The 24,513-nt window shown below is 38.2% G+C and overlaps 1 pseudogene; it reads left to right on the top strand.

Annotated features, from left to right (window-relative positions):
• LOC115427752 (zinc finger protein GLIS2-like) overlaps positions 1 to 24,513 on the top strand; it is a 67,266-nt pseudogene that overhangs the window by 19,439 nt on the left and 23,314 nt on the right.

Here is a 24,513-nt window from a genome sequence, read left to right as displayed (position 1 = left end):
AACATATGGTTGATATTTTGCTTTTTTAACTGGAATTATGCATTTTAAAACATTTCCCTGTGGTCTACATAAACTGTAAATGCTATGCTTGGGTCTGAATTCTTCATTAATTCAACTCCACAGGTCCATCTTCAACCCTATTTCTGAGTAATGACCCTGGAAAGGTCGTTTTCAGCACTGGCCTTTTAAATGCAAATGAGCCACTTCACGCCCCACCCCCTCCAGGTTGTTGACTGTGCTGCTGTTCAACCAAAAACTGAACATTTTAGATAATCAGCTCGAAGTTTGCTCATATTTTCAATATGGACTACAACCGCTGCTGCTGACAAACAATTATGTCGTATTCGGAGAAATGTTCGTCGAAAGTCTTGACCTTATATGTGCAAATGTTGTGACATAACTAGTTATAAAACACAACAAATTAAACAGGAATTAAAACAGGTTGTAGAAATCTACTCGATTTTTGCCAAAATGAATATAAAGATAGCTTTGCAGCACCTGGAGGGTTCAAATTCAAACTTTATGAACTATTTGGGTCCAAATACAAAAATAAATGAACCATAGACTAATAAAAGTAGGTTTAGTAAAATATTACCCCTTTAAATAACTCAACTGCACATCAGTGGCATGTATTTTTGTGCATTTGCATTACAATACTAATTCTTAAAAATGACATTTTCCGCTTTGCTGTGCAATGGGAATGGAAACACTTAACACGCATCAAATAAACTGTAGTTTAGTGAATGTTACATGGCTGATCAGCTGTTTTTGGCATAAAGTGTGAAAACATGGGTGGTAGTAGCCATTTTAGATAGAAAACATTTAATACAACAAAATACCCCAACCTACTTTTACTCTTCTTCTACTGTGATAAACTGTGACATAGCTCATAGCACCACCCTCTGGTGGAACCAAGCAGCCGAGTTTATTTGCTTTATGGAAATGCAGCAAAATTATATTGTCTACTTTTATTCTTCGAAGGTTTGTTTCCCATTTTATGGAAATATGGCGCGTAAAGCAGTGTATGTGTCGTCATCATCATCCCTTAACTCAGTGGGTCCCAAATTTTTTTGGCTTGTGACTCCATTTTAACATCACAAATTTCCGGCGACCCCAGAACTGAGACATTTTTGCTAAAATTAATTTGTTTTTGATCATGTAATAGTTTGCTCTACTATCATCAACTATGCATCAAGACCACAGGACTCAAACATAGCAGCAGAACCTGACAACCTCACACATTCAACTTGTTATTGATTAGATTTAACATGCCAATGAGATACAGAGCCTTTGGTTTTATTTTTTAATTGTGGTCTTACCCTCTTACCCTCTAGGTCAGTGGTTCCCAACCTTTTTTGGCTTGTGACCCCATTTTAACATCACAGTTTTGGTGACCCCAGACATTCACAACTGAGACTTTTTTTTTTGTTGCTAAAATTAATTTGTTTTTCATCATGTAACAGTTTGCTATACTATAATAACACTGGGTTACAAAAAAATGTTTTTTGCAAGTTTTCTAGGTTTTTTCAACTGAATTAGGACCATTTTGCACCGCTAAATCCAAAAAATGACATCTGTTTTTCTCAATCAGGTCAGGTTTTTTTGCTAATTTGATTTTGAAAAATTTGATCTTCTCACAAAATTGATTACATTTTTGTGACTTTATCAGTTGATATTTTATATAGTTCTCACCCAAAATAGGTTTTAAGAGAAAAAAAAATCATTTGATCACTTGGTTCCTGTTAGGCACAATGGTGTATTCACCGCAGATGTAGCAGAATACGTCAGGCTTATTTTTGCAAGATCTTCTAGTCGAAGCCATTTCATTCACCTGTAATATAAAAAAAACCCATTAATCATAAATTGGCAAAAGTAAAATCTTCAGAACTCGTTTATTGCAAGAAATATGAAAGAATTTTGTATCATATGATGTGAAAATGCCCGTAAATGTAAGCAAAAATGTTAAAAAGCCAATATGTAGCATAGTTCAGAAAGTTGACCTGATTGAGCAAAATTAATGTGATTTTTGGATTCAGCACAACCAAATTACCCTAAATCAGCTCAAAAAACTTAAACAATAAATTTGTTGTTGACCAGTGTAATGATAAACATTAATTTTAGACAAAATTTAGTCTATATAATGTATATTATTATGGGCGGAGGCAGAAAAGTCAGGTGTAGATTACTGCACAAAGTGAGAATTTTATTTTCCTTGCTCAGGATATGTACAGACAGTCCATCTATGATTTACAAGGCTGACAATTAATACTGAACACACAATAACTCAAACGATGAATTATGAAAGAGCTGCAGCATCTGAAACTGACCACAATGAACATTTGACAGATAAACAGTACCACAGTGCTTCAGTTTCAGCTTCACAGTTTGTCATGTCTGTTATGTATTGTGATTGTCTCTCTCAACTTACCATATATTTTTCTATTAGTAAGCTTTTCTTAATTTTACATCAATTACTAGAAATTTCAGGCGACCCCATTTGAATTCCAGGCGACCCCACGTGGGGTCCCGACCCCAAGGTTGAAAACCACTGCCTTAGCGGTTTTCTTCTGTTTCTGTAGATTTCATAAACTCCATCATTAAGAGGCAACTGTTTATTGATTCAGACAAAAAATAATGTAAGAAGTTGTTTTAAAGTGCAGAGAGTCTGGAAAGAGCATTTTTTAAGTGGAGAACTAAATGATCCCTGTCTAGAGAGATTCCTCCCCCGTCCCTCCTCCCTGACAGCCGCCACCACTCCCCTCCTAAGTGGGGAAGACGCCAATGTCAGTGCAAGAGACACTGCAGGCTTTACCGGTGGCGATTGCAGACTAGCTCTGCAGAGTTGCATCACTTAACACAGCAAAGACGCAAGAGGAGAGGAAGGCTAATACTGAGACGAATAATGGGAAAAGTGTGAGGAGAGGAAAGGAAAGGGTGGGAGCCCACGTCTAACTCCCACAGTTTCTGTATTTCCCTCCACCCATTCTACCCCCTTCCTCTCCTCCCTTGTTTTTTTTTTTTCTTTCTCTCATTGCCTGCTCACTCTCAGTCTCACTGTACGATGCCATTTTTCTTGTCCTGAGGGGAATTTACTCCGAATGTTGGCACAGGGAACATGCTATGAATCAGAGCAGACATTATATAAAACAGCAGCTGAACACATTCACAAGTTGTGAACAGTGACAGTAAATTTCCTTTGCAGCCGTGGAAGCACAAACCACCTAACAGTGACAGTGGTTTGGGTTTTGTAACTTGAAATGTGAGATGGTCATTAGTGTTGTGGATGATGTTTTGCCTTTGAAAACTGTCAAATACACACAACAGTACATTTTGCTTGCTATCTCCACTTTCCATCTTTTCGCTGTTGACTTCCCTTTGCTTCATCCCTCCTCATCGCCAACCACTCCGCCTCCTCTTGGCTTTGTTGTTGCCGTCCACTGAAATGCTCCCTGCAATTTGCTCTTCAAACAGGTGTCCAGTTTCAGACAATCCAACCATTTCCCATGAATGTACCTCAGCTTTTACAGCCTCCCTCCTCCTGTCTCAGTATGCCTCAAGTCTCAAAAACAAAGCCTCCTGTCATCTGGGCTGTTGCAGCAGTGTTGCGTAAGGCCTTATAAGGATGTGAGGCGGAAAGATCAAAGTATGCAACCCTTCAAAAAAAAAATAAAAAAAAATGGAGCATCTTTCCTGGATGGTAAACCCTTTTCTGTTGCCTTTACTTGTACATCAGACGCTAGCCATGTTTTGATCTAAATGAGTTGCAAATTCTACATAAATTTTCAGAAAATCTTCAAGAGAAATGTGCTTTTATGCATGTTTTCATATAGTGTGTAAATCTTAAGAGTTTGTCATCATAATCATTTTACCAGATAGATGTATTGCATTAGTTTTCCATTGAAAAGTTAATAAATCTAAGTAGTTTACCGTTTGTCAACTAACATTTGCATCTGAATGAAATTTGGTTGCACTGGCTCAGCACAAAGTGTAACAAGAAAAGCACTCGGAGAGCGCAGACCTCCGCCAAGACAGATCTGCCCCACCCCTACCCAATCACCACCAAAATTTAATCATTTCTTCCTTGTGCCAGTATCAACATTTCCTGAAAAATCCATCCATAACTTTTTGAGTTATCTTGCTAACAAACAAACACGCACACACGCAGACACACAAAGTAAAGTCATCACAATACCTCCTTGTGGAGGTAAAAATTATATAATGAAAATATAGATAATTAGGTTTATTTATATATATATATATATATATATATATATATATATATATATATATATATGTATATATATATATATATATATATATATATATATATATATATACATATATATATATATATATACACACACACACAGGGTGGGGAAGCAAAATTTACAATATTTTGAGGCAGGGATTGAAAGACAGTCTATGACCAATTACTTTATTGAAAGTCATGAGAATTTATTTGCCACAAGAAAATTGACATAATAGAAAATGTTTTATTCTATGTGTCCTCCTTTCTCAATAACTGCCTTCACACGCTTCCTGAAACTTGCGCAAGTGTTCCTCAAATATTCGGGTGACAACTTCTCCCATTCTTCTTTAATAGTATCTTCCAGACTTTCTCGTCATAGTTTTGCTCATAGTCATTCTCTTCTTTCCATTATAAACAGTCTTTATGGACACTCCAACTATTTTTGAAATCTCCTTTGGTGTGACGAGTGCATTCAGCAAATCACACACTCTTTGACGTTTGCTTTCCTGATTACTCATATGAGCAAAAGTTTCTGAAAAGGTATGGATAATAGTGTTAGGTATGATTATGACATCAATATATGTTTGGTTTCAAAACAACTGACGTAGTGCCTGCTGAGAAAAAACAACTAAATGTTCATTGTAAATTTTGCTTCCCCACCATATATATATATATATATATATATATATATATATATATATATATATATATATATATATATATATATGTATGTATGTATGTATGTATATATAAAATTGTATTAAATGTATAGCAGCTAAATGCTAAAATAACATGAAGTGCGAAGAAGAATTTTTTTTATTTATTTATTTTTACAAAGATATGTGTTTTTGCTGTTTTTCCCCCTTTTAATATGCTATTGCTGTTGTTTTTGTGTTAACTGAAGGAACACTGAAGACTGGCTCCATACCTGTTATACATGATGTAAGGCTGTTCTGTGACCTAGTCCAGTTACAAACCAAAAACCTAGAGCCGGAGCTTAAAATAGATGAAGAATCAGGACAAACTGCATGAAATCGACTTAATTGTGAACATCTTTTAATTTCTGTATTCAGTGGGTGAGTCAAATATCACCTAAACATTGTATCAGTGCAAACATGAGTCCACTGGGACCTGGTGGGTGTGTTTTTTTTTGTCTGTAAATTTGTGCATTGTTTTTTGACTCAGATCTACATTAGGAATCATAAGTCTCATTCCAATGCAATGGATACATGGAAGTATAAATGCACGCATCTGTTTTTGTACATAGAGCATAAATGAGCCCTGAACAGTTTTCTTTAAGCCTTTCTAGGGTTAGTGTTGTGTGTATTGGAACCACCATGACCCAGTGGACATTAAAACACATCATAAATCAAACATTTTTATTTATGCCTGTGTCCCTTCTGTCAGATGGGTTAACCCTAACACCACCCACAGCCCTAAGTAAACTTGGAGATCCATGAAAAGGGTGTTTGTTGAAAGCAGAGCTGTAGCTATCGATTATATTTGTAATCAATTAATTCATTTATTTGATTAGTTATTTGAATAGATGGAAAAAATGTGAAAAAGCTAACAACAACCACACAAAGAATAAAAGTAAAAGGATATATATTAAAAATTCTATATAAAAATAACAATAACAACAGTATATAAGTATATGTAAAAATATCTATATATGTAAAGGACAAACAAGTCAAATGACATCTACAAACTATATGTGCACTGGAGTCCTCAACATTTGAATCTAACTTATTAACAAACTTAAGATGGAACTAAAATACAACTTAAAACAAAGTCTCCTCTGAGTTACACTACATGTTGTTAGTGTTGATCCTGGCATCATGTGCGCCACAATAAGCGTCCATGTGAAATGCAACAGTGGAACTGATGTTTACCAGCAGCAAAATTAAGGAAATAAGGCTTTGATTCAGTGCAGTTGTAATGGATTTTTGAAAAAATTGATTTGAGTTGATTAATCAGCTAATCATTTCGGCTCTGGTTGGATGCTTAACCCTGTAACACCAAATGTATCATATTTGATACATGAGTTTTGAAGCCCTCTACTTGATCTGTGAGATATTTTTTTTTCTTGAAAAACCTGATGTATACAATTAGATACATGCAATGGACTCTATGCACAGCCCCAGCATTTCCTGAACTTCAGGTGGGTCCTTGATTTCCTATCTTTCATTATTGGACACACTGATTAATCCAGGTGGGTCTAATTAATCAGTGCTCACAACAAGAAGTAGCAGACCCACCTGGATTAATCAGTGTGTCCAATAATGAAAGACAGGAAATCAAGGACCCACCTGAAGTTCAGAAACTACTGGGCTGTGCATAGAGTCCATACACGGATAATTCACCAGGGGGGAGGAATTCATTCACCAGAGGCCTTTCCAGTGACACTACAAGACTGTCATTAATGAGGAAGGAGGCAGAACTTTGACAGTTTTGAAAAGGAATTACCAATTTGTTAGACATGTTTGTGTTATATTATGTTTTTGTTTGTTCAAAAGTAATAATATTTGATCATTGGGACCCAATGTATCAAATATGATACAAAATTGAAAATCATACATGGAAATTGATATTAAAAAAAAAAAAAAAAGTTTTAGTTGTTCAGAAGGACCAATAAAGGCTCCAGTTTCAAAGAACTGGGATTTTCTGTTAATGATTTAATGGTTCAGGCTTTACAGGGTTAAGAAAAGAATGAAAAAAGATATTCATCCAAGACCAACTGTGCTTCTGTTTGATATTGTCTGCTGTCATGAAATTATAAAACAACTAAACAACAAATGGAAAAGGGAGTTTAATATGAACTGGAGACTGAAAAATGGAAGAGAAGAAAAAGGAGTGGGAGGTGCAGAGGGCAGAGTAGAGGGGAGGAGAGCAGGAGAGGTCTGCTCTGCTGGAGGACTGGGAGAGGAAACCACAGGAAGGAGCGAAGAGAGGGAGAAACAGACGAGTAAAAGAAAAAAAAAAAAAAAAAAAAAAACGACAAGGGAGAGGCCAGATCAGGGCGCCGTGGAAACATAGGGTTCCTGTCATAGGAGGAAAAACTCTTTCACTTTCTTTAGTATGGAGTACCGTTTGTGTGTGAAATCTACAGAACATATATACGAGTGTGTGCGTCTGTATTCATGCACCAGCATAATTGTTCATGTGCAATCACGTGTGGAGCCGGAGTGTGTGTGTTTTGTTAGGCAGGAGGGGATCCATAAGAGGGCTCAGGCATGCTGCCCAAACGCAGGTCACTGAGGGAAAAGAGAGGGGAGGAGCTGCTGGAGGTGGAGGTGGGGGGGCAGGGGGGCGGGCTCACGTGTGGTTATGAGCCTCACGCATGCCTGATGGTGTAACTTCTGCCTGCATGCGTGCTTGAATACATATGGTCCTGTATGTGCGTGACTTCACAATACCTCCAAATAGCAGTGTGTGTGTGTGTGTGTGTGTGTGTGTGTGTGTGTGTGTGTGTGTGAGGGAGAGAGGAGTCAGAGAGGTTGCTTTGGAATGTGAAACCAGTGTGGTGAGGTAGCTGGCAAGCCGGCAGAAGGACCTAAACACTGACTTCATTGTGGTTTAGCCTCTGCCTCATATTATGTCGGGGGATCCTGTCGGTGATTGTGGAAGAATTTGTGGCTGCAGCGAGTTTAGAAGTTAAAGAGGTGTACATGTAACTGGAAAGTTGCCGGTTTGAGTCCCAGACTGTTTAGAAATCCAGCCAGTGAAAGTAAATTAAAAATGCACCTTCTGCCAACTATCATTAAAGAGCCATATAGTCTGACTCCCAGTGGACGTTTCGCAGTTGTGTCGCAAATCTTGCAACTTGAGTCTGGCGCCTCCGTGGAGGTCTACCGGAGACAAATACTCACAAAATATGAAAAGTCCTGTAAAAAAGACTGCTGTGTGCATAAGAGGAATGTGAAAGGTCTGGTCGGTCTTGGTGGTATTGTTGTTTACGACTTAGATTTTTGTGTGCACGTATGTGAAATTTGTTTTGGAGTCAGTACGTTTACATACACACCTTGGACTAAGGCAGTGGTTCCCAACCTTTTTTGGCTCATGACCTGATTTTAACATCATAAATTTCTGGCGACCCCAGACATTCAAAACAGAGCCTTTTTTTTTTTTTTTTGGCTAAAATTAATTTGTTTTTGATCATGTAACAGTTTACTATACTATGTTGCAAATAAACGTTAATTTTAGACAAAATTTCGTCTATATAATGTATATTATTATGGGTGGAGGCAGAAAAGTCAGGTGTAGATTACTGCACAAAGTCAGAATTTTATTTCCCTTGCTCAGGATATGTACAGTCAGTCCAGTTTGGATTTACAAGGCTGACAATTAATACTGAACAAACAAGAACTCAAACTATGAATTATGAAGGAGCTGCAGCATCTGAAACTGACCACAGTGAACATTTGACAGATAAACAGAACCACAGTGCTTCAGTTTCAGCTTCACAGTTTGTCATGTCTTTTATGGATTTGGATTGTCTCTCTCAACTCACCATAGATTTTTTATTAATAAGTTTCTTTTTTTTATTTTTATCAATTACTGGAAATTTCAGGCAATCCCATTTGAATTCCAGGCGACCCTACGTGGGGTCCTGACCCCAAGGTTGAAAAACACTGGACTAAGGCCTCATTTATGCTCTACGTTAAAGACGTAGACGGATACAGATGGATCGTTCTATCTGTCCCCTGCGCACATTACGTGCATAATTCTGTCCGTTTTCTGAGATACCGAGACAGACGAAACGGAGCAGTACCACCGGAAACAGTGGAGGCGGTGTTGAGATTTGAACAGAATAATTTCCATAAATAGCGGTTTTCAAAGAGCGACTGAGTGAGTTATTGAAAAACTACCGATATATTCATGACAACTACCTTTCTGAATATTAACATTAGTATTTGCATTAGTAAAACCTTCTCTGTCGCCGCCATGTTTGTTAGTATTGACTTTCTGCGTCTTCTTCTCAAAAAACTTTACTCTTCTTTGTGGTATTCGGCCAGTATTGTAATTAATAGCAGCACCCTCTGGTGGATTGATTGAGAAACGCTCATTCCAATGTACAGGACGCATGGAAGTATGACGGCAGTGACGCAAGACAACGTTAGAAATGGACAAACCTGTTTAAGTACCTAAAGCGAGCATAAATGATCCTTAAACTGTTTAATCAGACTGTTGTATGTCCCAGTCCACATGCACATGAGTGGAATTGATTTATTGTTGAAATCATGTCACCTCCACTACAATAGATGATGATATGGACTATTTCAGTTTGTTAACCTGCACCGTCACAGACCAAAACATTAGCCAATAGCAAATTGGCAAATCATCAACCCAGAGGTAAACAGAAAAAACAGTGGACAAGGTTGCAAATTTGCACATGAACTACTTCTCCAGGAACTTTCACTTTATCAGGAATTTTGAAAAACCTCGGCAGTTTTCCATCAAAAATACCCTGGTAAAAAGAAAGAAAGAAAGAAAGAAAGAAAGAAAGAAAGAAAGAAAGAAAGAAATTCGCTCGACCCCTAACTTTCCCTGAAAAAAGTTCCTAGTGGGGGAGTTGGACTTTTCAGTTTCCCCAGAATTCTTGAGGGGTGGAGCTTTGTGCTGAAGAACACTGATTGGTGGAACACAACAAGTGCAAATTACCAGGAATTCTGTTACCAGGTAAATAAGTACCTGGTAATAACAGTGGGAAAGGGGCTATAGTGTACTTTCTGTCCATTCCACTTTTTATTTTTATTATTATTTTATTTACTTTTTGTGCAGATGAGATGCATGATGTTGGACTTCTGGGTCATGATTTGGGTCTTTTAAGTCTTTTTCACCTTGCTCAAAGTTTGAGATAAAATTTGTCAAGGCAGCGGTCGTAGTGATGTGGGTAACAGTCATCTGTTTGACACTAAACCATGTGGGTTTTTTTTTACCATCTCCTACAAACTGCAACTTTCTTGGCTTATCAAAGGAACTTTTAAATTGACCAACATCATGTGTAAACGGTAACAACTAATTTTTCTCTCACCTTTGACTGCCATACATATTTTTTTCATTATTTTTTTAAGGTTAGGCCCCATGTACAGACTAGAAAGGGCAGGACTTCGACTCTATATTCCACCAGTTTCCACTCATGATACTGCAACATAAAACACCCTAGAGCTCAAAATGATAAAACAGACATCTGTTAATCTGCCAAAATTACATCTACGATTACAAAAAGGTCTGAAATTGCTCTCTTCATCAGTTTTTATATCATGGAAATTTTAATTGTCTAACATTAACTAAACAGCCAGAGAATAGAATTTAAAGTCCATGATGTCACCAAATGCACATGTGCACAGCAGCTCTTGGACGCATAACATGGAAATAACATGGACGCCATAAACTTTTTCTCTTTTTTTTTGGCTCAAGTGTCGGTGAACAGCTTTCCATTGAAAACAACAGCCATTAGTCGTGGTATCTGAAATCCAGTTGTTACATAAACTCCAACACAAATGTCATGCAGGCATATACATTTCCATATACGCCTCCTTTACTTTGAGTATTTTAATATTAAACGCCCTATTTCCTCCACCGGACTGACACAAACAGCACTGTGCAGCCACTGCTCTGCAGGTCATAGGCATCATTTTTATTCCATCTCAGGTATTGTCATACCCTGAAGTTTCTGTCTGTGTGTCTGTCCATCTGTGAGCCCATTTACATACACACTAATACTACCGCTTTAAGAGGAAGTCGATGAAGCTGATATGTAAAATTACAAATCTTAATCAAAGGAGAAAAAACTTTGGCACTAGGTAATGTTAGCACATTAGTTATCTAACTTTAGTTCCGACTGCATCAAAACCAGATATTTATGGATTTCTCTGATAGCGCATACGCTTTTCTGAGGTGTTTAACATCTTCACATTCGGTGTTTCATTCGCTAGCCCTTTATTTGTGCTGCCCAGTTCACAGGAAGGTAAATAAAGTCATGTTTTATGTCAGTATGCAGTCAAGCACAAAGTAATGTGATGTGCTGCTCTAAATGGACCAGTGCCAACGATTAATATCATTACCTACAGCAGATAAAATACTAACTATGGAAAAGTGCACCAATAACTCATTTAAGTAACTCATATCTTCTGACCTAATTTGTATTAATTTTCACCTATTCAGTGTTCAGCATAATCGGATATGTTTTATCAGATAACATCAATTATCTGATTATGACAAATCAGATTAAAACATCTAGATTTCTCCCCAATACTCTGATGTCTTCATGCATGTATACCTGTTAATCTGATTTATTTTGTTCTTTAAAAAAAGTAAAGAAATTGTAGAAAATGGAAGTGACACAGACAAAAATTGGAAGTTTGATTCTACCATCACTAAATACAAGAAATCCAATAATAGACTGAAAAGTCTAAACTAAGGTTTTTCAATTGTCGTATTTCTGAAGTGCATGTAAACACATCAGATCTGATAATTACAATTATCTGATTACTCCCAGTTATCATATTTTATGGCCTTTTTTTTTCTCTTTTTCTTTTATTTTTTACACATGCATGGATGTAAAAGAACAAAATAAATCAGATTAACCTGTATACATGCATGAAGACATCAGAGTATTGGGGAGAAATCCAGGCATGTTAATCTGATTTCTTATTGTCAGATTACTGCTATTATCTGATAAAACATATCAGATTATACTGTTTACTGGAATAATCTGGTAACTTCAGAAACTGGATACTGATTGGAGTATTAGTGTGCATGTAAATGAGCTCACTACAGTACTGGGTTGTGAGTTAGGCAGTTATTAAAGTATTTCTCTTCAGTTTTGTGCTCAGAGTCAGAAATCGTGGCTCAATTGATGTTATTTCTTGATCTCACCCCAATATTATCAAAAAAGTTTAATCAGATTCCTCCATTATCTTTGCGTCATAATCAGGTCATGCAGTTCTCCCAATCGCAAGCACATAAGAGTTGTTGTATTGTAAGGTCACAACAGTATTGACCTTTGACCTTTGGCACCAAAATCTAATTAGTTCATATTTGTGTTTGTGCCAAATGAGGAAAAAGCTTTTTCATTCTGTGACCCATTCAGAATGAGTTCATGACCCACTTTTGGGTCATAACCCACCAGTTGAGAGAGCTGTGGACTATGGACACATTACAGTTGAACAATAGACTTATAGATGTCCCCTGGTGGACAAAGGATTTTTCCCCCTTTTTTTTTTTTTTATTTTTTTTTATTTCTAAGCTCCTGTTACTTTAGGGTACGTTTACACGGCAACACTCCGCAAAGATTTCTCCTTTGCGTTATAAAATCATTCCGCGTTAAGACGAAGCCGCTATGATAACGATCTGCGTTAACATGAGTCCGCGAGGACGGCTGAATACGCTGTAGTGGCCATGCCAGACCAGTAGCTGGCGATGTAGAGCTGTAGTGAAACAGTGGCGGTAAAACACGCGCCTGCGCACAAACGATTTCCGGTTTAGACAGCCTTTAAATGAGGAGAAGAAGAAGAAGAAGAGGCGGACAACACTATTTACAAACAACAATGGTGAGTGGTCGTACAAAGACGCAGGACTTCTTCGTCTGGACAGACGAGCTGAGCACAGTTAGCAGCACGTATGTTGTTCTGAAACCGGCCATTGTTGTTGTGGTTGTTCCTTCTTTTTCTGCAGCTTTATTGTGTCATAGAGGCTGGCAAACCAGCTTGGAGGCGCATTACCACCACCAACTGGCCTGGAGTGGGTTAATTGGCGGTTCTTGGCTGCGTGCGCATGCGGTGACGTCATATTTTACTCCGGAACGCTCCGATTCGCGTTCACACAGAGCTGAAATGCGGAGCGTATCGATAACATTCCACCCTGGACCCTGGTATCAAAAGTTTCTGGATTCAGGCACTCTAGGCACCGTTTCCATGTTAACAGAAGGCTAATCCGCGATGAAATCTTCCCGGAGTCGACTGAATCCTACGCCGTGTAAACGGCCCCTCAGTCGCCTCACAGCAAGAAGGTCCTGGGTTCGATTCCAACATCAAGGACCTTTCTGTGTGGAGTTTGAATGTTCTCCCCGTGTTCGCATGGGTTCTCTCCGGCTTCCTTACGCCATCGAAAGCTCCATCCACCAGGCACTAATAGGTTAACTGGTCAACCTAAATTTGCCCACAGTGTGTGAATGTGAGAGTGATTGGTTGTTCGTCTCTATGTGTCAGTTCTGCGATGACCTAGCGACATGTCCAGGGTGTACCCCGCCTTCACCCATAGGGACCGGGGCAATGTAGTATAAAGTACTGGAAAGCCACACTTGAGTAGAAGTACAGGTACCCTATCAAAAAATGACTTTGGTATAAGTTCAACTCACCAACGGAAATACTATGTTAAAGGAGTGATATTTTGCTTTTTTCAATGGAATTATGCATTTTCAAACATTTCCCTGTGGTCTACATAAACTGTAAATGCTCTGTGTAGAGGACCAAACATAAGGACCAGGACAAAGGTGGTAAAATTAGGAAAAATGATAATTTAATAAGGTTTGAAAAAGTTAACACAAGCTCAAAAAATGACAATTAACCTGTTTGACCCTGACCATATTTTCAGGGGAAAAATGCCTAAAAAGACATACCCAAAGTAAATGAAGAATTACTCCACAATAATAAGGTTCATATGGATGTTCTTGGTGTCTATGGACATTTAGAGACCTCACAGAATCTATTCCCATTGTCTAAAATATTCTATCTATTACTACGCCTGAGTAAAGTGTAACAAACTGAAAGAGAAATTAGAATTTTTTTTTATCCTCGCCTGTTTTTTTTTTCGGCTGGATTGACGATGATATGCATGAATTAATTGTTCGTGTTGGAGATTTTTAGTAGTGTATATTTCACCCCACAAAGATTAAAAATCATTTTTGAACATTAAAGTTTGCACTAAAATACACTTTTGATGTACTTTTATTAACATTAGGGTCTAAACTTTGAGCAAAAGTTGAAGAAAACATCCATCGTCCTGATTTATTATATTTTTATAGTAGATGAATATTAATATAATTTTTTCAGCCCGCGGGCGGGCTGATAGGGCTAAAGAGGTTAACAAAATGAACAAAGATGGGCCCAACTGAGGTCAACGAAACCAAACTGCAACAGAACAAAAACTCACCCAACCAGATAAAGAACCAAGCAGGGCTTAAATAGAAAGGTGTTACGCCCCGGCTAGGGGACCCTAGGGTGCAACATGAAGTTTGTGATCACTTTTCCTCACTCCCAAGCCATGGAGGAAAAAAAACCCTGGACACGGGTTTTGCAAGTTTAACAAAAAAAAGGTGATTTATTTTACAAGGTGCAACATAAGGATATTGAAAACTAGACACAAGGTAACTGAAACTTCAGGGTGGGCTCTGGCCAAAACAACAAACAAAACTGCACTGAGAAATTAGGCTGACCTGCAAAATAAAAGAAACCAAAATACAAGGTCTAACCTTCCTACCAAAAACAGGAGAAAACGAGATAAAACAACAGGGCAGCCCACCCCTACTTCTGAACAGGACTGCTGGCGGAATGGAGGCGGGGTTGGGAGTGGAGGAAAAGCGACGGAGGTCCGGCCCAGCTCCGCGGTCTTTAAAGGTCCGCCTCCCATTGCTGCTCCAATCACAGGGGAGCATCTGGCTTGGCACCTGCAATATATTATCCACTCACACGCACAAAAAAGGACACACCCACAGAATGACACTACGACCCACCAATGGGTCGTAACAAAGGGACTAGCCCAAATCAAACACAAGGGGGAGGTATTACACTATGAAATTAAACAAAACCATTAACTTAGTCGAAATAACATAAAAAACAAATAATCATAACTAGACACAAAATACTAACTGTGTGAACCCATTGTGATTTAAACCAAGAATTTAAACAACTAAATTACCACAAAGAAACTAACAGTGTCCCCCCCCCCCCCCCCCCCCCGTCTTATGATGTTAGTTCCTTCCCCTGTTTTAAATACTAGCCGAGCCCCTTTTTCTGGTCCTTTATCTGCAACTAAAGAACCATGTGAGTAAATAATTCAAACATAACTAATGTGTGTGCACCCACATTAGAATGGTTAAATAAAATACTTAAACTAAACTGTGTCCTGTAATCATTAACTGTAACTTAACAAAAACTCATGATACAAAAACTACTAAGACAAGATGGTGGTGGCAAGGGATCCACCACACTCTGCTTGGGTCTGAATTCTTCCTTAATTCAACTCCACAGGTCCATCTTCAACCCTATTTCTGAGTAATGACACCAGAAAAGTCATTTTGAGCACTGGCCCTTTAAATGCACATCAGCCACTTCAGGCCCCGCCCCCTCCAGGTTGTTGGCTGTGCTGCTCTGTCCCTTTCAACTAACAACTGAACATTTTAGGTAATCTGCTCAAAGTTTGGACATATTTTCAGTATGGACCACAACCGCTGCTGCTGAGGAACTATTATGGGGTACTCAGAGAAATGGAAGTTTTGACCTTATATGTGCAAATATCGTGGTTAAGTAGTTATAGATGTAACAAATTAAGACGGAATTAAAACAGGTTGTAGAAATCCACTCAATTTTTGCCAAAATGAATATAAAGATAGCTTTGCAGCACCTGGAGGGTTCAAATTCAAACTTTATGAACTGTTAGGGTCCAAATACACAAATAAATGTACCAAAGTACAAAAAAAAGTGGGTTTAGCAAAATAAGACCCAAAATTATCTAGTATTTACTGTACTTAAGTATATCAAGTAATGTACAATTAAATGTATTCAAGTAATGTAAGCAAAAGTCCAAGTAAATGTTAATAACCATTAAAGGCTGTCAGAATGTTGAATATTATAAAGTTAATCCAGGATTTTAAAACATGGTAAAGTAAAAAAAAAAGCAGTCCAAATACTGACAATGATGTCGACATCACACACTTCAAAAACGAGGTTTCAAAAACCTAAACAAGAGTAGACGACTGATGTCAGAATTTTAAAAAAAGAAAACTATGAAGCTGATGTGGCACCTAAAAACATGGAACCTACATTACACTTCGTAAACGAGGAGTCCATTGACATAAAACCATCCTGTTTTATGGCGTAGCTTCATTCACCTCTCCCTCACATCTCCAGATCACGCACAGGTTAAGTGTGGACCGTTGATTGCACTTGTTCAATTTACGATTAGGCCCAATGACCATTCATCTTCCTGACTTTGTTGCAGGCACTGTCAATCTCAGCGGTGAAAACACCAAAATTCCTTTCCTTTCTTTTTTGTTATGAGTAACGATACTGTGCATTGAAAATGTATGGGAGTAGAAGTATGCAACTGAGTTAGGAAATGTAGTGAAGTAAAAGTGAAAGTAAACTCCCAATGTATAAGTACTCTCCCAAAACATCCTTGAGTACAGTAGTGAGGTATTAGTACTTCGTTATAATCCAACACTGTATAAACTGGAATCGGCTCCAGCTCCCTGTGACCCTCTGGAGGATTCAGCGGTTCAGAAGATCATTCCGTCCCGGCCTAGGGGTTTACCAAGACGTACATAATATGCTCACTTTGTCCCCTCCCAGCTCCCAAGCACACAAGTCAGTCCAAAACTAAAGATCACAATATTTATTTTTAAACAACTAAAGGAGGGTTAAGGGAGGGCTCGGCTAAAGCAAAAAGTCTTCTTCAAACTTCAAACTAAATTACCTGACCAAAAATAAATGCAAGAAATAAAATACATGAATCTAACTTAAACTCCCTACGAAAAAACAGGAGATAACGTGAAACAAAAGAGCCGTCCTCCCCTACCAGAAAACTTACAAAAAGATTCTATTTACAACTATATACAATTACGAATTATCACACGAACACACGACGACTGACGATCAACACATGCAGGAATCACGGTTGGGAGCTGGCAGCAGACAAGGAGAGACCGAACTGCCGGATCCAGGGCCATTTTTAAAGGGGCTGGGTAATCTTGTTCCTCCAATCAGCTTCCTACATGAAACAAAAGACACAAGACAGGCACAGCACACCTACAGGACTGGGGGGAGAACACACATAATAGAGGGAATGCACATACGTCACTTCCCCCCTGGGCCACACCCCTCTAAGTCAGACTGAGTGGCAAAAACAAACCGGCTCAACATGGTGGAGTACAGCAGTAACTACAGCGAGACCGGGAAAAATGTGGAATATAACATGAAATTAACCCTTTCATGCATAGTAGTCACTACAGTGGACAGCTATTCTACAGCTATTCTCTCGTATATTCATGGGTTTTGTTGTTTGAGTTCATATCAGTCAACACAGTGGACGCTTATACATAATCCCATAAACTACAATTCATCCCATTACTGTAACTTTGCTGTTCTTGAGAAACCTGATCTGCAGTAACATGTTTTAGTGTAAATCAATTGTTATTTGTTAGACTTTTTTTTTTTTTTTTTGCATATTATCTCCATGAAGTGAGTAATAACTAGCAGTAGAATATGTTAAAATGTGAGAAAACATCAGATTAGTAGGATTAAAATCTTTTCATTTGTTTTTATCTCACTTTCTGTTATTGGGTTTTAAACACGTTTCTTTACTTCAAAAATTAAACGCATGGACATTTTTGTAACTTCATTAAAAAAAAAACTCAATTGCTTTTTTTTCATGCCTAAGGGGGGATAAAAACAAGAAGAAAGAAAAAAATCTTGACTACGGTTGTCATAATTCGTGCATGAAAGGGTTAAAGACAATTGGACTGGACATGGATCCATACAAGCTACCAAACAACAAGTGGTCTACGAACATTGATATGTGATTGATATGTGTGTTAATCACGTATCCTGACATTTATATGAACCTGATTTCAACGCCGGGAAAATACCCAATGCAAAGTCTAAAAGCATACAAAAGACAAAGAGTTGTTGACATCCTTGTCATCGTTAATTAGAGGAATACAGCTGCTGAGTGTTTACAATTCAACATACTATTGTTTTTGAGGTTTTCTGTCAGTGCAGACGTATTGTCTTGGTGGTGATTGCCAAGGTAAAGGCCCAGCAGTAGTGCTCACAGTTCACTACTGATTTACTGGAGTTGAACCCTTAGTATTGACCCAAGTGAGTGGATGATCTACTGGTACTGTGGAGATTTAAGTAGAGTTAACATCAAATACTTGATACAACACAGCTAGAACAGCTTTGTGCTAGAGTACCCCCTTATTTGGAAAACTAGGTTAGCCTCAGTTTAAGCTAGTTTACAAATTATGTAGAGTACAAGGTTCAGAATTACACAGATGAAGACAAAAACGTTTCAGTTATGAAATATAGAACTAAATGACAGATGCTAACATTAAGAGCTTTACTAAGGAGTAACGTTAGCCAAAACGATATGTAATTTAAGGTATGATTTTATGCAAGAACACAGCATAAATTAACGTCACCTGACACAAATCCAGGTTTCGTTGCCTGGATTCCAGTTATTTCTACGAATTGCAGCGATCCATCTGCTTCTTCTGTCTTTGACTTTAGGTAGCTGCTAAAACGATAGCTCCGAATGCTTTTTAAACCTATTTGTGCAATCAATGACACAACAGCTCTTCTCCATTTTTTAGATTGTTCTAAAGTTTTCGCAGTATTCAAGCCAAAGCTGCTACTCATCTCCCTCTTTCTGCCACTCAGTGTACAGAACTGCGGTGACTTCTGCAAGCGGTGACGTCACATGCATACACTCTATACAGAAAACATATAAACACAAATAGACAAATGATGACCCAGGCTCATAACAAGATGACTGACTGTTCCTTTACCGTTGTGGTATCAGCTGGATTGTTTCCTCAACCATCTGTAATATGTGTGTAGATATTTGTGTTTTTTATAAAGTACATGCAGAAAAACAGATACAGAGCAGGTATTTGTATCAAACACATGAAAACGTGTTGGGCAGGTGTGAACGCTGCATGACAGATGCGGACGTTCTATCCACTTTTCCTGGCAGCTGGAGACCATATCCCCACAGGTTTGGTCCACTCAGAGCACGGTTTTCCCCATTTGGTTTCCTCTTCTGAGATTTATTTCTTTGAAGGAGATAGCTGAGTCTTGAGTCATTCAGTCTAACGCGTACTCATGGTTGAATCATGGACCAGAGCTGGTTTTTCATCTGATGCTTCACCCACAGTGACAGATTTCTATGTGTGGAAAACTACCGTGAAGTCTTGTTAAACCCCTCAGTGAGGCCACGCCACAGAAATGTGCAGGCTCACAATAACAAAGCACATTATAATCATTGTCAGAGGTTTTTCCTTACGAACGGAGCAGCAAACTGAAAGTCAAAACATAGAACTGGAACCTGGAGTTAACCAGATGGACTTTGGATACTTGGACGTACTCTGAAGGACATCTTAATCCAATAAACTGTTTCTGATGCTGGTTAAATAGGTCTGTAATCAGTTATGATGGGACTGAAATATGTTGGCAGAGGAAAAGGCTTCATTAATCATTATGCAAACACATTTATTATTACTTATTGTAAACGGGTCTTTCTATGAAACTGGCTTTATTTTGGTTTGTGGGACATTTCCAGCTTTTTAGACCCAATAATAAGGAGAAATTTAGACATACAGGGGTTGGACAAAATAATGGAAACACCTTCACCTCAAGATGATAATGCCCCAATCATACAGCTAGAATTGTTAAAGAATGGCATGAGGAACATTCTAATGAAGTTGAGTATCTCGTATGGCCGGCACAGTCCCCAGACCTCAACATTATTGAGCATTTATGGTCAGTTTTAGAGATTCAAGTAAGACGTCGATTTCCACCGCCATCGTCTCTAAAAGAGTTGGAGGGTATTCTAACTGAAGAATGGCTTAAAATCCCTTTGGAAACAATTCACAAGTTGTATGAATCAATACCTCGGAGAATTGAGGCTGTAATTGCCGCAAAAGGCGGACCTACACCATATTAAATTAGATTTTGTTGATTTTTTAAGGTGTTTCCATTATTTTGTCCAACCCCTGTATTTCCCCCCAGGATGTACATAATGATGACCTCAGATAAATGCAAAAAAAACAAGCTATACTCTTGCTCTGAGCCATCCCAAAATTAATACATTTTTAATAAAAGATTAGGTTGGATTATTGAATATATTTAAAGTAGCAAGATAGTACTGAATTAAAGAAAATAATCCAGATAATGAATGAATGAATGATTTTCAATCTAATCAAATACACTTAGCGCTACTTAAATATTTCACATAACCCAATGCATTTCATGAGAAGAGTAGGTTATGATGAAATATGTCAAAAATCTTAGATTCGCTAAATATCTAATTTAAAACATCATAACATTACATGACATTTCTGATCTAATAAAGCTCTAGACAATATGTAAAGGGGTGCTTCTATGAAACTGGGTTCGTTTTGGTACCTGACACTTTTCCAGCTTTGTAGACCCAATAATAAAATAGAAATTTGGACATATTTCCCCCTATCATGTACTTAATGATGACCTCAGATAAATGCAAAAAAAAAATTATACTTTTGCTTTGAGCCATCCCAAAATTAATGAATTTTTAATAAAATACTGGGGCCAAAAATAGGATCAAAATTGGGACAGGAAAAGGTAACTAGGTATCAGTGCATTTTATCTTGAAAATGTGGCTGTAAATGGTCTCATATACCACCATAAATAAAGACACTGTGTTAAATTTGACGATCCTAGTGGTTTTTCTAATCCAGACATGTGGGTTTTTCATGAGTCTCAGTCTCATTCCAGGTTCCATGTGTAACCCATTGTGTCCACTAGCGTTACATGCAGAACCTGCCCATTTAAACACAGATAAATCGCAAGTGATTTTGCAACAGCGGTCATTCTTGTGAAACACTCTGCCTTGCATATTTATGTCAATTCCCAAAATTAACTTCAGAGAGAATAAAGTAATATTCCCAAAAACAGTAGCACTTAATTTTTGCGTCCTTTTTCACCTTGGTACCGTCGGGGTAATCATTGCATGCAGAATCATCCGCGCACTGCTGGAATACTGACTAGTCATAATTTCAGGGGAAAACTCAGATATCACTGAGTTGTCTGTGGATTTGCCTTGTGTAATAGTGTGGGCACTGGGAAAAAAACCTGAAACAAAAAGACAGGGGAGTTCATTATAGAAACCTGGTGCCCGTGTTACATGCAGATTTTTGTATTTTTGTCCTTTATCTCAGTAAATATTTAGTTTTAAAATAGACCAAAAGTGCTTCCAAACTTGCTTCATAGCATTAATCTCCATCTTGTTTGAATTTTTAGCCCCTCTGTCCTGCTTTTAGGGACCAGTTTCATAGAAGCACCCACATACAAACTGCAGTCGCTGAAGGAAATTTTCTGAAGGTCATTTTCAACAACATCACGTATAACTTTTTTATGCATTTTTTCCACAACCAGAGGGTTGTGTTCTGTGTTCTGAAGACTTGAGTTCGGCATTGTAGTTGTTGCCTTCTTATTCGATTTTTTGGTAACACAAGTGCTTATATTTAGCCAAGATGTTCCGTGACAAAACCCTCTGAAGGTCTTGTTAGTTTAACTTCTGAACCACAACTAAAGCAAAGCACAGAGGACATGGACAGCACCCACCACTCAAAGCAGAACGCCCTAAATTATGCATAACTTCAAGCCTTAATATAATTTAAATGGGTGCGTTATATAAAACTCGACTTTCAGATGCACAGATGGTGTAGATGTACTTTCCACATGAAGTCTGCATTCCATTAGATGCCTTCATTTCATTCAGCTCTTGAAGATCACACGCTGTAGACTGTAGCGTTTTAAGTTGAATTCTTGAGTTGGACTTGATAGAAAATAAAGCCTTTATCTTGTTGCTTCTTCCTCTGTAGACGTGAGCAGAAGCCATGTTGTCATTGGACGAACCGCTGGACTTGAAGCTTCCCTCGGGCCGGACAGAAGGTCCAGTGAGATTAGGAAAGAGGGCTTGTCCTTCCTCTACCTGCCCCCCCCTCAGCGCTGTCCGGCCTCGCCTGCTATGCACAACGTTTCCCTCCCCGCCTTCCTCCCCAGGTAAGAAACACAACTTCTCCCCAACACAGATGAAACCAACTCCTTCCTGTTCTAACCCTTCTTCCAGGAGCCTCTGGTGCCATGTTGAACTAATTAAGACTCTCACTCTTATACTTCATTCCTATAATTTAATAGCTTAATAGGGAGGGGGGTTTCAGTCCCAATTCTCCTGGTAACTTAATATTTGCAGTTCCATGAATGCCAGTTCTTTTCTGACCTCAAACCGACATAAAGATTTGTCAGTGTAGCTCATAACAAGAGCAGCATGACACCAAAAAGGTCCCAGTGATGGTGACTGGACTCTACAGTTCTATACTGACCCAGCAGGTGTTCAGACGTATAGCGCTTATTACCTTCGCCAAGGAGGTTATGTTGTCATTGGGGTTTTTCTGTCTGTCTGTCTGTTTGTTTGTCTGTTAGCAAGATAACTCAAAAAACTATGGACGGATTTTCATGAAATTTTCAGAAAATGTTGATACTGGCACAAGGAACAAAAAATAATTAAATTTTGGTGGTGATCAGAGGGACGGGGGGTGGATTTTTAGTTTGTTTGTCTGTCTGTTAGCAAGATAACTCAAAAAGGTATGAAAGGATTTTGATGAAAATTTCAGGAAATGATACTGGCACAAGGAACAAATGATTAAATTTTGGTGGTGATCGAGGGTACGGGGATGGGGGTGGATTTTTAGTTTGTTTGTTTGTCTGTCTGTTAGCAAGATAACTCAAAAAGTTATGGAAGGATTTTGATGAAATTTTCAGGAAATGATACTGGCACAAGGAACAAATGAACAAATGATTAAAATTTGGTGATGGGGAGGCAGATTTTGATGAAATTTTCAGGAAATGTTGATACTGGCACAAGGAACAAAAAATAATTAAATTTGGTGGTGATCAGGGGGACGGGGTGAATTTTGTTTTTGCTTGTCTGTCTTTTAGCAAGATAACTCAAAAAGTTATAGAAGGATTTTGATGCAGTTTCAGGAAATGTTGATACTGGCACAAGGAACAAATGATAAAATTTTGGCGGTGATCAGGGGGGTGGGGGTTGTTTGTTTGTCTGTCTGTTAGTAAGGTAACTCAAAAAGTTATGGAAGGATTTTGATGAAAATTTCAGGAAATGATACTGGCACAAGGAACAAATGATTAAATTTTGGTGGTGATCGAGGGTACGGGGATGGGGGGTGGATTTTTAGTTTGTTTGTCTGTCTGTTACCAAGATAACTCAAAAAAGTTATGGAAGGATTTTGATGAAATTTTCAGGAAATGATACTGGCACAAGGAACAAATGATTCAGTTTTGGTAGTGATCAGGAGAGGGGGGGTAGATCTGCCTTGGCAGAGGTCTGCGCTCTCCAAGTGCTTTTCTAGTTTTTAATGTGTAGGATCTCAGACAGACAGCGTCAGTTCTTATGTGTCAAATGATACTGTGTGTGAGCAAAAATGTTATTAGGAAGTGGTTGTGGCTCTTTCTATCCCTAAACCTACAAAAATCACAAGCAATTCATTGTCTATACATTTGAGAAAATAATATTCTTCAGGTACCTCATGCATTGAATTGTGACCCCCTGGCCAAATGTCACTATGTGACAAGATGGGATGGAGAATGTGTCAATGAAATGCACTGTGGCACCAATATTATTGTTATTTGCAGGCAAGAGCTTCTTTTCCATCAACATTTCCAGGAACTTTTTTTTCAGGAGTTTATTTACTTGGGTAAACAAATTCCTGGTGAAAAGTCTGATTACATATGGGAGACTAGTAAGAAACTGCACTACACATCCAGTCCAGTAGTTGGCGGTAAGAAGAAGGTTAGGGCCAAACAAGCAAAATAATGCCATAAATGGTGACTAACAAGCCACATCATCATTTATGCAATACAATACTTCAGAATTTATCCCTTCATAAGCCTCATAATATGGAATTTGGACTCATAAACCAGTGGGGGGTGTGGTCTGTGTAGGTGTTAATCCATATGCTAATGAGCAACTTTAACGTTTAAAATCATTAGCATAAGGATTATAAATCCAAATACCCCCACCAGCTATCAAAACAAAAGAAGTACCGTGGATGAGAGACGAAATGTTTCCAGAAGAACTAAACAAGTCCAGTTGAACCTAGAAGAGCTGACTGCTACAGTTTGGCATGCTTATGTATTTTTGGTCAAGGAGGAAACGAGCAAAAACAGCAAGCTGATAGGACCAATATTTTGGGAGATATTAGT

The sequence above is a fragment of the Sphaeramia orbicularis genome, chromosome 1, assembly GCF_902148855.1.
Source record: "Sphaeramia orbicularis chromosome 1, fSphaOr1.1, whole genome shotgun sequence".
Taxonomy (NCBI): Eukaryota; Metazoa; Chordata; class Actinopteri; order Kurtiformes; family Apogonidae; genus Sphaeramia; species Sphaeramia orbicularis.
The sequence above is the reverse complement of the archived record's forward strand: the minus strand, read 5'-3'. Positions and strand labels throughout refer to the sequence as shown.